The sequence below is a fragment of the Pseudonaja textilis genome, chromosome Z (assembly GCF_049901715.1).
Source record: "Pseudonaja textilis isolate UNSWEBS1 chromosome Z, rPseTex1.2, whole genome shotgun sequence".
Taxonomy (NCBI): domain Eukaryota; kingdom Metazoa; phylum Chordata; class Lepidosauria; order Squamata; family Elapidae; genus Pseudonaja; species Pseudonaja textilis.
The window spans coordinates 89,046,445-89,058,536 of NC_142008.1; the positions used below are offsets into that span (position 1 = coordinate 89,046,445).

A 12,092-nucleotide genomic window follows, 5' to 3' on the forward strand; every position below is an offset into this window, starting at 1 on the left:
ATATTTTGCTCCTAGCAGCAGCAGGAATAGATTCTTGTGAGTGAGTGAATGGGTAGTATAACTATTGTTCGCAAGCTAGACCTTCTAGGTGTGCTGGATTCAGTTCCCACCAAGCATAGAGAGGCAACATCTGGGGTGTTACACCTTCAGGAATATCAGTATTTAGCCCCCAAAATGCTTAGCATCCTTGGAAGAATGTGGTTAGGTACATGTTCCCCTTTCTTTTTTAAGGAAAAAATCCCAGAGATTCACCAAGAGTCCTTCAGCCTCACTGAGCCTTGGTGGTGCAGTGGTTAGAGTGCAGTACTGCAATCTATTTCTGCTGACAGCCAGCTGCCTGCAATTTGGCAGATCAAATCCCACCAGGCTGAAGGTTGACTCAGCCTTCCATCCTTCTGAAGTAGGTAAAATGAGGACCCAGATTGTTGGGGGCAATATGCTGACTCTAAACCACTTAAAAAGAGCTGTAAAGCACTATAAAGCAGTATTTAAGTCTAAGTACTATTGCTATTCATACCAAATATTTGGCAAAATATCTACAGTGGAACCTCTGGTCACGAACACTTCTGACCATGACCAAATCGGGTTCCAACCAAACAATCCACAACATTTTTGAATCGGGTCACAATTCAAAAATCAGGTGGCGATCAAACATGGCCACAGTCAATTCCCTTTCCGCGCCGATTTCCCCTTCTGCACCATTTTTATTTGTAGGCACATGCACAGTCAGTCTCCAAACTTAGGGAACAAATTACGGTTGTGACCAGAGGTTCCACTGTATATTGCTACCATACATGATTATTTCTTTGTTTCTTTCTGTTGGTTATAAAACACCCTATAAATTTGCCAACAATAGGAAAAAAAAACATAATTAGCAATTCAATCCTACAGTTTTTAGCAAAGACAACAGACTCTTTTACTGTACTAAAGACTAACTATTTATTCAACACATCAATCTGAAACATGGCACATGTCAGATGAATGGCATATTATCCTGAGAAAAGAGTAAACATGCAATACATATTGTGGAAGATGTTAAAAATGATAAGATGAGCAGAAAATTAAACTACAGGAAATACAGTAATCAGTATGAATACTGGCCATTCACAAAACAATTGACACAGATACGCATGACATTATCATTGACACATGCATGTTAAGAATCCATTGAGTGTATTCTGTCCACATGGAACATTTCAATGAACTTTTGCCAGAGTTATATCAAACACATACATTGTTATTTTAAACAAATGTATTATTTTAGTATCATTTTTATGCAAGTTACTAACTTGGCTGTGAAACTAGATGTAATCATGCAAATATTTATTTTAGATTTTGATGCTACCCAACTCCTTGTGGAAGAGACAATATAGTTTGGGTTCACTTCACTCATACCAAACTATGTTGTTGTTTTTTAATTGTATATATAAGAATTCTTTTGGGTTCACATGTTCTAAGCCAAAATGAAACTAGATCATAGTTTAGTGTGCTAAATTCATTTCATACCTTTTTATACAAATTGGAAGGAATTCTTCTGGCATGGTCTTTCTTCCATGAATTCCCCATTAAAAGATAATCATAACTGGCTGGCTGTTTCAATTTCTTGATCTCTCAAATCTGTGCAGCTGTGAGATTTTCAGGCTTTCAATGAAGGGTTTCTTTCTTCAATTGAATCATGGGAACATGAGAATAGAGGATGTCTTGTGTCTTCCATTTAAAACCCAGGAATGCAGAATCTTCTTGTAATCTTGAAATACAGAAGGTAGCAGCATAAGTGTGCAGCCGTGCACATGGAGAAGTTTTGAATGAAAAATCTGCTTATTAAATCAATTAAACCATATATTTGGAAAAATTGTTATTTATAGTTTTGACACACATCTGTGTATTCTCTCAGATATCAGATGTTTAAACTGGATTTGGTATTTTTATCAACCCAAGGACATGGTATAGGCAAATATTTGTCTATGTATTGTCACAGCATGTAAGCTGGTGGTGCTATGTTCAAGTGGTGCTTTGGGATTGCACCTAAGCCACCTCTTGTTCTTAGTACTACCTTTCCTTTCATCACATATAACAAAAATCTTTTTCTTTTATTGTTCTAACATTATTTGTTTATTTATATTGTTACAGTTATTCTTTCCTTGAATATATATATCAGCACATATTCAGGGTTCTGTGCAGAGGGGATATTTCCAGAAATAATGTCTGGGCCTTTTGTTTGATGTTAGGCTGACTTTCTTTCTGGCATTATTTTCAGTTTGACAGAATGTTGAGGATGACACATACACACATTATATATATATATATATACACACACACACACACACACACACACACACATACATACATATATATATACACATATATACATATGGTATTCAGCTTTGTTCGGGTATTTTCCCATATCATTATAGTTGTGTTTTTAAAGTTGTAGCAACGTTTCGGCAGAATCTCATCTGCCATCATTGGGCTTCTGTATTGTGTTCGTCTGTGAGTCAAACTTTTACAGTTGTTTCAGTTTTAAACTTGGGACTAGCCTACTGTTGTTCCAGAATGGGTTTTTCTTCATCCTGATTGGTTGGGAGTCTTGGTCTGTGTTTATTCCATGGGGCCAAAAGAAAACCTAAACAATTTCCTAACACACCTAAACAGCACACACCCCAAAATCAAGTTCACCATGGAAACGGAAACAAACAAACAACTACCATTCCTAGATGTACTAATCTACAAAAAAACAGATGGCACACTAGGACACACCATATACCAGAAGAAAACATACACCAACCGCTAGCTCAATGCCCTATCCCACCACCACCCAGCACAGATAAACTCCGTGGCCAAAACACTAATTGCCAGAACCAAACGCCTGGCAGGCAAGACACACATAAAATCTGAACTATGCACCCTGACTAAAATACTGACAGCCAACAACTTCCACAAAAGCAAAATCACCGGCTTGATCCACAAAAACACACTGAGACATAATGGAGACCTAGAAGATGAACAGACCAATGGAACAGCTGTCGTACCCTACATAAGAGGTACTACAGACAAAATCAGTAAGATACTACATAGGCATCACATCAAGACTGCCTTCAAGCCAGACAGAATAATAGCAGCCATCCTTAGAAACCCCAAAGATAAAATTGACTTGGAAAACCCAAGACATATATGAAGTCCCCTGTGCATCATGCCCCACCACATACTTTGGACAAACCAATAGAAGAATAAATACCCACCTGGATGTACACAAAAATGCAGTAAAAAAGCTGGAACACACTTCATTCACTAGTCCAACACATGAAAGCCACAGGGCACAGCATCGACGTCAATGGCACCAAAACCCTAGCCACTATAGAAAACCCCAGCTACAGAATTATCAGAGAAGCCATAGAGATTGAAAAAAGACGTGAAAGCATGAATAGAAGAGATGATTCCACCAGACTGTCAATTATTTGGAAGCCTGCACTCACAAACAAAAAAATCTCCACGCCACAAGCCAGGCAAACACCTGCGCACAAACAGATCCCCCGATACCTCCAGCTCAAACACACCCCAACCAGGCACCCAGATGAAACCTAGCTTCCTAACAAATGATAGCCGTCCATTTACTCAGAGCCAAGCTGCACTAAAAGCCTCCAATACAGGAACACAATGTTGCCAGCCAACCAAGACAAAAAAAGACACAAAACAGACAGAAGATATTAGAAACACCAATCAAGCAGAACACAGCAAACTCCAAGACCAATAAACAGACCAAGATTCCCAACCAATCAGGATGAAGAAAAAACCATTCTGGCACAGCAGTAGGCTAGCCCTAAATTTAAAACTGAAACAACTGTAAAAGTCTAACTCACAGACGAATACAATACAGAAGCCTGATGATGGCAAGTGAGATTCTGCCGAAATGTTGCTACAACTTTAAAAGCACAACTATAATGATGTAGGAAAATACCCGAACAAAGCTAAGTACCATACATGTAAGTACCTGCGAAAACCTAAGAATATATATATATATATGTGTGTGTGTGTGTGTGTTTTCTTAAGTTTTCGCGGGTACTTATATATATGTATGTATGTACATGTACATGTACACGTACATGACATACATACATACATACATACATATGTACATACGCTTATTGTCTGCCAACTCTGCAGATAAGATGAGTATAAGTGGGGTTATCTGACAGACGCACTTTGTGGAAACAAAGTCTTAGTTAAATTTATTCAGGTCTCTCTACTTGGGTCAACCTATCAGATGCTTTAGAGGGCACTGTTGTGCCATATAAGAACTAGGGTTTGAACTATCTTGAAAATTCTCTTTTCAAGAAAGTTTTCCTCTTTTGAAGGAAAGAGAATAGAGATTAGGTTACATATCATATTTGAGGATGTTTTTCCAAAGTTATCCAAAAGTGCCTTCTATTATCCACTGTCGAACAGAAATGTTAGAAATCATACAAGATTTTGTTGAGTGAGGTACAAAAAAAGAGACAAAGACCTTGTAAGATTTTTTTTTTAAAAATTATGGTGGAAAACAGATGGGTATGTGATACATTTTCTCAAGGATCACAGAGTTCCTATGCTTGCTGCAATTAGCAAACTTGTCCCAATCCAGTACTCTGGTGGTATGTTGGGAATATATATCCCAGAACAATTGTGCTGATACTGACTGACAACTTTGGGAGAAACAGTCCCAAACTTTGGAACAAGGTGATTATATTAACTTCCTGTGCTATGTGGCTGTTGATAAGGCCACAGCTTTGAAAACCTGCTCTTTTAAGATCAGAGTAGTTAAGCCTTTCACTTTCAAAGAAATCAATGTGAACAACAGGTTTAGCTAACGCAATTGGTTTGTCTCCAGTCTGTGGGTGGGTAACAGCAGAATGAAACTTCATTCAACCTTTGATCAGCAACCTCAGCTTCACTTTTATGCTTAGGAAATATCAGTAGGAATTTACTTCTACCAGTCTAGGAAGTGCCAACAAGAATGGCAAGACCAAGGCTTTCTTAGTGGCCTCCCTCAGTTCTAGGATCAAAGGCTTTCAAAGAAAAAGGACATAAGGAAAACAGAAGCTGTTATATGCAATTTAGTTCCTGAAAAAAAGGCATTGCTAGCACTGGAAAGGTCAAATCAAAGTCTTTTGGTTATCAGCCAGAAAAGAAGATATATATACTACTTTCCTATGATATTTAAAGAAACACATATTGTCTTTTATTAAAGTGTCAGGTCAAACAGACATTTTAATCAAAATCAGCTAAGATAAAAGGGCACAGCCATGTACTCCTCATGAACAGTAATGAACAATATTCTTTCTGCCAATTTTCAGCTACGTACTAAAGAAACCCAATCACAGTCTGTTTCGATGCATATCCCATTGTCCCTGCTTAAATCACCCACCTGGAGAACTAGAGTATAGATAGTCGTTGACTTACAACCATTTGTTTAGCAAGCATTCTAAAGTTATGATAGTGCTGAAAAAAGTAACGTACAACTCACACTTACTGACTGTTGCAATGTCCCTACAATCGTGTGATCCAAATTTGGGCACTTGGCAAACTTCATGTATTTACAGTGGTTGAAACTTCCTGAGGTTATATGATCAACATCTATGACTTTCCAAGTTGACTTCCAACAAGTAAAGTTCATGAGGAAAGCTGGATTCATTTAACAACTCTGTGATTTACTTAATGATAATGTGATTTGCTTAATATTTGCCAAAGAGGTCATAAAATCAGATGCACGTTTCAACCACATCTCTTAGCAATAGAAGTCAAAAACTACCTGTATTTCTGTTCCAATATCTCTATTTTATCCATTTACCAATCTCCATTTCCATTCTCTATATAGGTAGTCCTTGACTTCCGATCGTTCGTTCAGTGACTGTTTGAAATTACAATGGCACTTAAAAAGTGACTTTTAACCATTTTTCATACTTAGGACCATTGCAGCATCCCCATGGTCATATGATCAAAATTCAGATGCTTGGCAACTGGTTAATATTTGTGACCATTGTAGTGTTCTGGGGTTATGTAACCTAACTTTTTGCAACCTTCTAACAAGCAAAGGCAATGGGGAAGTTGGATTTCTTAACAACTCTGTTACTAATTTAACAATTTTAGTGATTCACTTAACTCACTTTAGGAGAAATTTTGAGCTTAGTTGTGGTTTTATAAGTAGAAACTACCTGTATACAGGTGATAAAACAAGAGAATACAGAGCTATTATCCCAAATAAGCATATTTTCCTGACCAATGAATGAGGAAACAGCTCCAGATTTTCTGGGTTTTATTTTGTTTGCTATTTCCCTCTCCAGATGATTATGCTTTTCATCTTGTTCTGCTGGCCTCACCTTATCTATGCAGATATTTTGGAGACAAAAGAAGAGGCATTGAGCATTCTGCAGGTTGCCTGCACTGGAGTTTGGTACTCAGCCACAATCCCCTTGAAAAAAAAGGAGACTTAGAATTAATATTAATAGGAACATTCTGATGGTATGAGGTGTTCAAGAGTGTGACAGACTGCCTTGAAAAGTCATAACAACTCCATTACTACTTTTAAAAGCAGAAACATCAGGCTACTATAGTGGTATGTGTCCTTTATTGCCAAGAGGTTGGAGTAGAATCAGGCCTGTCAAACTGGGCACCCGCAAACCAGATATGTCATGTGCAGAGGCTATGCTTATGCCAGCTCTGCAAAGGCAAAAAACATCACACTATGTCACAATCTGGCCAGTGAGGCAATTGAGTTTGACCCGTGTGGAGAAAATAATCTTCAAGTTCGTTCTTGTTCTTGGATTCTACAATTGGTCAAAAAGGGGCATTCCTTTTTGAAGGGGAATGCTTCTTCAGAACTGGGATGTCCTGTAGCAATAATCTCTAAAGAAAGAAGGCTTCTCACTTCTGAGCTGTGGAACTGTAATTGGCTTGTCTCCAAATAGTTTTAATTTACTAATCTCATAACTCATACAATTACATCTCTTTAATAGGATGACACCGAGAACAATTTATGAATGTTCTACCTCAGTCTTGTCAACCTGAATGAAAAAAATGAAGTTCCTGCAGTCATTTAAGGCAAATGCTGATGTGTGATTTCAAATCAAGGTACAATATTGATCCCTTTATACAATAGCAACTAATTTGTCTATGTTAGAGCCAAGAAAACACAACATGCAGAATGTGTGGTAGAAGCATTTAGTTTTCTGTAGAAAGAGTTGGGATCATATTCCCCTTCAAATGCTGACTCAAGAACCCTGGTATCACCAATGTCCTTCCTGATGAATCTGGATGGGGCGGGTTTCTATTTTTTCCTATTTTTAAAAGCATTACAAGTAAAATATATGAGTCAACCAGAAATTAGGAGCTTAGTAGTAGGCAGGCTATAGGGCAAGCAGCTGACTTCAGCTCACAGGCAACTTTCAACCAATATTATGCTAGAAGAAAAAGACAAAAATAGAGGAAATACTGATATGAAATTTCACGGTAAAGAAAAGAAAAGGGAAAAAAATGCTTGGAGCTATGTTTACATAGCATGCTAATCCATAGTCTGTTTATTGAAGAAACTATAATACTGGATAGTTACACTGGCTGGGTTAACACACAGTATTAAGCCATGATTTAAACCATGGTTTATTGGTAGCAAAGTGATTGGCTTCAGATATAAACTAAATCATGAGCTGTAGTTTATAAACTGGATAACTAGGTTGATATATTACACAGATTATGGTTTAGGATGATGCATAAATAAAACTGTTACAATCCATAACTGATTTAGTATGTATAATTTATGGTTTGCTGAACAATTTATTCTAAAATGAATTCTGGACTAGCAGAGTGGTAATATCCAAAAATGGCAAATCACAGATTCTGATGGTTTTAATATATTTACTTGGCAATGCTATAATTACTTTGGTTATCAAAGTTCTGTACAGAAAATCAATCCTTCATGTTTGCTGTTTAAGCTATGTTTGTATGTGAGGACGGGGAAACTCTTCTAGGTTATATCATATCTGTGTTCTGACTCAAAAAATCCAATCAGAGAAAGAAACCAAGCTTTACCTGGTGAAGGAAATAAAAGGTGATTGAAGAGAAAAAACAGTCCCTTACCTGTCCCATCACCTAATTCTTTAGGGTAAATAACTAACAGAGTTGTCTTATGATTGTTATATTACATTATGTCTGAGCTCTCCCTTGGCTATTGGAATGGATTGTTTGATAGGTAGCAGTAATCTTTTTTTTTCTCCCATTCTGACATCAGTTTCAGGAAAGTTAAAACTAAGCAAAGGGGTAGGGACAGTTTAATATGCTGGAAAATTTAATCTGCAATTGCAGGATACAGATATGACACTACATCTGGAATAAAAAACATTTCTCTAAACCAGACTGAGCTCTACCTGGTTTTGACTTAGATGATATCTCAATAAAACCACTATGATTTGCAACCCATGCTTTATAGTTTATGTTCATAGAGTATTGTTTTCTGTAATTGAGTTAATTGCAATTTTTAAACAAATGATGGTTAATCCAACAAATGAATTCAACCATTGAGCTAAATTTTCTCAGGATTTTTTTTAACATGCCCACATCCTCTATTTTGAAACAATTGATACAAATACAAAGGCTCTCCAAAATCTATTTCAGATTTTAAAAAAAATCTGCTAAAGCATCTTATTAAAGCTGTCATTGTCCTGCATTGCTTGCCTGCTTATTATTTTGCAAGGCTGGACAGCAGCTGTGCAAATTGCTGTTTGTAATGGCAGATTAATATACTTACTTGTGAGTAAAATTGCTTAGAATTGAAGTGCACCTGCTATTTCTAGTAGCAATTTACAGCTTTTCATGCCAGCAAATCTGCTCACAAAGAAAGACTCCAGCTGCTATATTAATAAGTGGTAGAATAATTCTTTCCCTGCCTCCAGATTTATTCATGGAGAAGTGTCCTAGGCAGTTACTTGTTTGCCACTTGTGCTCTTGTTTTTCATTTTTCTATGAAAAATGAAGAAGCTGAAATGAGCTAAAATATGCATAGAATCAAGCAACGAAGATCAGCAAAAAAGAAAACAAGGCAACAGTTTATGGCCTTGTTTTCTTATGTGCTCTCCAGCATTAGGAAACTTATTTCCTAATTATATTATTTTTTATCAGGAAAATTAATATAATTTGATCTAATGGTTAAGGTACCAGGCTGGAAACAAGGAGACTGTAAGTTCTAGTTCCATCTTAGGCATGAAAACAGACAGGTAACTTTGGGTCATTTTCTCTCAGCCAAATCCACCTCACAAAGTTGTTGTGAGGAAAACAGAAGTGAGTGTTTTTGCCACTTGAGTTAAATAACAGGATAAAGGAATAAAAATAAACAAACCTTTTGTCCTCCACATGCCCACTCCGTTTAAAAGCAAGATTGTGTTGATGTGAGTTAATAATTCACAAAAACTGAGAGGACAGTGAATTGCCTAACCCCCATGATCTACAAATACTAGTATCCTTATATATGATAACAGAGAATATGCACCTCATATGATAGGATCATAGATATGCAGGTTTTATATACTATAGAAGGGTTTGCATGATTGTCAGTAATCTCTTTCAAGTTAGTCAGTAGGATTGCAATGCTTCATCTCTTGGGAAGATGACATAATGCAGTGGTTAGAATGCGAGAGTAGGGGGATCCCAACCTCAGCTCCCATTCTGTCAAGGAATTCACCATGTGACTTGAGTCCCTTGATAGCTCTCAGGCAAATGTTTATTGTGTGGATAAAACAGTACAAATAGAGAACCTTGAACCTCTTACCTTGGGCTTCTAGAAGTACAAATCATAAATGGGAATAATGTAGAGGTGGTATTCAGCCAGTTCTGACAGGTTCTGGAGAACCGGTAGCAGAAATTTTGAGTAGTTTGGAGAACCAGCAAATACCACCTCTGGTTGGCACCGCCCCCATCTATTCTCTGCCTCTTGAGTCCAGCTGATCGGAGTCCCAGTGATCAGCTGGGTTTTCTTTTGGCCCCTCTTTTGCACAGGATAGGGGAGTTGGAAAGCAGGTTAGTGGGGTGGGGAAGGAATGGGGATTTTACAGTATCCTTCCTCTGGAGTGGAGTGGAAATGGAGATTTTGCAGTACAGTGGAACCTCAGGTCGCAAATGCTCCTGTTCACAACCAAATCTGGTGCTGAACAAAAAATCCACTCAATTTTTGAAAATGGGGTGACGAACAAAATCAGCGCAAAAAGATTCCTTTTCCATACCAATTCCCCCTTCGGCGCCATTTTTTTTTACTGTGTGCATGCGCAGTCAGTCGTGCTTCCAGACACAACCAAATTGGGTTGCAACTGGAGTCTGGGAATGGATTACAGTTGCGACCTGAGGCTCCACTGTATATCCTTTTCCTGGAGTGGGGTGGAAATGGAGATTTTCCAGTATCCTTTCCCTGCCACACCCACCAAGCCACACCCACCAAGCCACACCACACTCACCAAGCCACACTCACAGAACCGGTAGTAAAAAAATTTGAATATCACTACTGAAATAATGCCCAAAATAGTAAGATGTTATATAAGAGAAATTAGGATAGAATCTGTAGCTGAGAAATGCACATCTTTCACTTGATTGCAAAGTGCATCCAGCACAGCTAGCCCATATACAGAACGCATGCTTTTTCATATTTTAAAAGTCAAATGAGCCAAAGAAATATGTCTATTCACATGAAACAACTGAATTTCAAAAATTTCAGAAACAAACTTCCATATTCCCTGATTAGTGAACATTCGGTAGGAAAACACAATTGATAGAGAAAAACAATTAGGATTATTAGTTCCATTCCCCTTCTGAATGTCTCTGCTTCTCCGCAATACATTTGTATCAAATTATCAACTCTAATTTCCTATCCTAACTGGAACCTAATGAAGGAAAACTGTAGATATATAAATATATTGTGAGGCTAATAGCTGTCAGGAGTTTCCAAAAACAATAAAATTACCAGCTGCAAATCATTACATGTACATCAGGTTGCATGAGTTAGTGGGCTAAACTGATGAAAGCCCTGTATATATTAAATATATCTTTTATTAGGTGTTGAGAATGGCTGCTCTTCTTAAGAAGCCATCTTAAACATTCTTAGAATAGAAAGAGTTTAAGTCATACATTTTATTATGACCAAACTAGTTTAGCATCAAAGTAAACAGATTTTTTTCAGCAATCCTGGATTTTTGGTTGAACAAGTCATATGAGGCACATTACCAGTGTCTAAATATTTACACATACACTTGATGGGACTACAAGTTTTGTTATCCCAAATAACATGGCTACAGAGGCATAACTTTTAGTCTTAAAAGCTCTGTGCTTGTTTGTTTCTGATTCTGCTATCAAATAACACTCAATTAGCTTAACTGGATTTTAGTTACATCTGCTGTAAGTAACCCTACTGGAGGGTCTTCTTTCCCCACTCTGATGCCCTCTAAATGTCTTTGTTATCCTCCCCAGTGGATTCAATTTCTGAAAATAGATTTTAAGCCTCTATAAAGGAGTATCACACTTATAAGTTACCTATTATAAAGCATTTGTTATGAAATAATTAATTTTATTCAGCTATTCAGCTCAGGCAAAACCCATATATCCAAATTATTTTGAAGCATATCATATTTAAATTATTTAGATCATCTAAGAGTTGTAAATATTTTCAATGTAAGGAAAATGCTGCCTATAGGCATTATTGAATTGTCCAAAAAAAATTATTTCAACAACTAGTAGTTCTTCCCTCCATGCATCAGTTCAGATTTACATCACTTAATATTATACCCAGAAAAAGCCCAAATTTTATTAATTTTATTGTGGAAGTTTCCAGTTGGCCTGTTGACTATTGCAAGTAGTTTCCAGGGATTTTGCAGATAAAATGACAGCATGTAGATTGGAGGTGGAAAATCTGTCCTTAAAGGAGAAGGATATATTGCTGCAGCAATGATGTACCTCTCCTAAATTTGGTCATAACCAGATCCAGTGTCTTAGTTAATGACTGAATAGCTTGCAATTTATACTTCTTGTGCAAGAAAAGTTGTTTGGATTCCAAGCATAGAGGATGAAACAAATTTTCTGAAACTATC

General features: G+C 37.1%; 1 long non-coding RNA gene across 1 annotated transcript; it reads right to left on the minus strand.

The window, feature by feature from the left end:
* Window positions 1-919: 919 nt before the first annotated feature.
* LOC148124138 (uncharacterized) lies at window positions 920-9,396 on the minus strand. Its single transcript, XR_015740069.1, has 3 exons — window positions 9,362-9,396; window positions 6,354-6,445; window positions 920-1,747 (listed from the first exon to the last, which is right to left on the minus strand). It is a non-coding gene; the product is annotated as an uncharacterized LOC148124138 (long non-coding RNA).
* Between the last annotated feature and the right edge of the window lie 2,696 nt (window positions 9,397-12,092).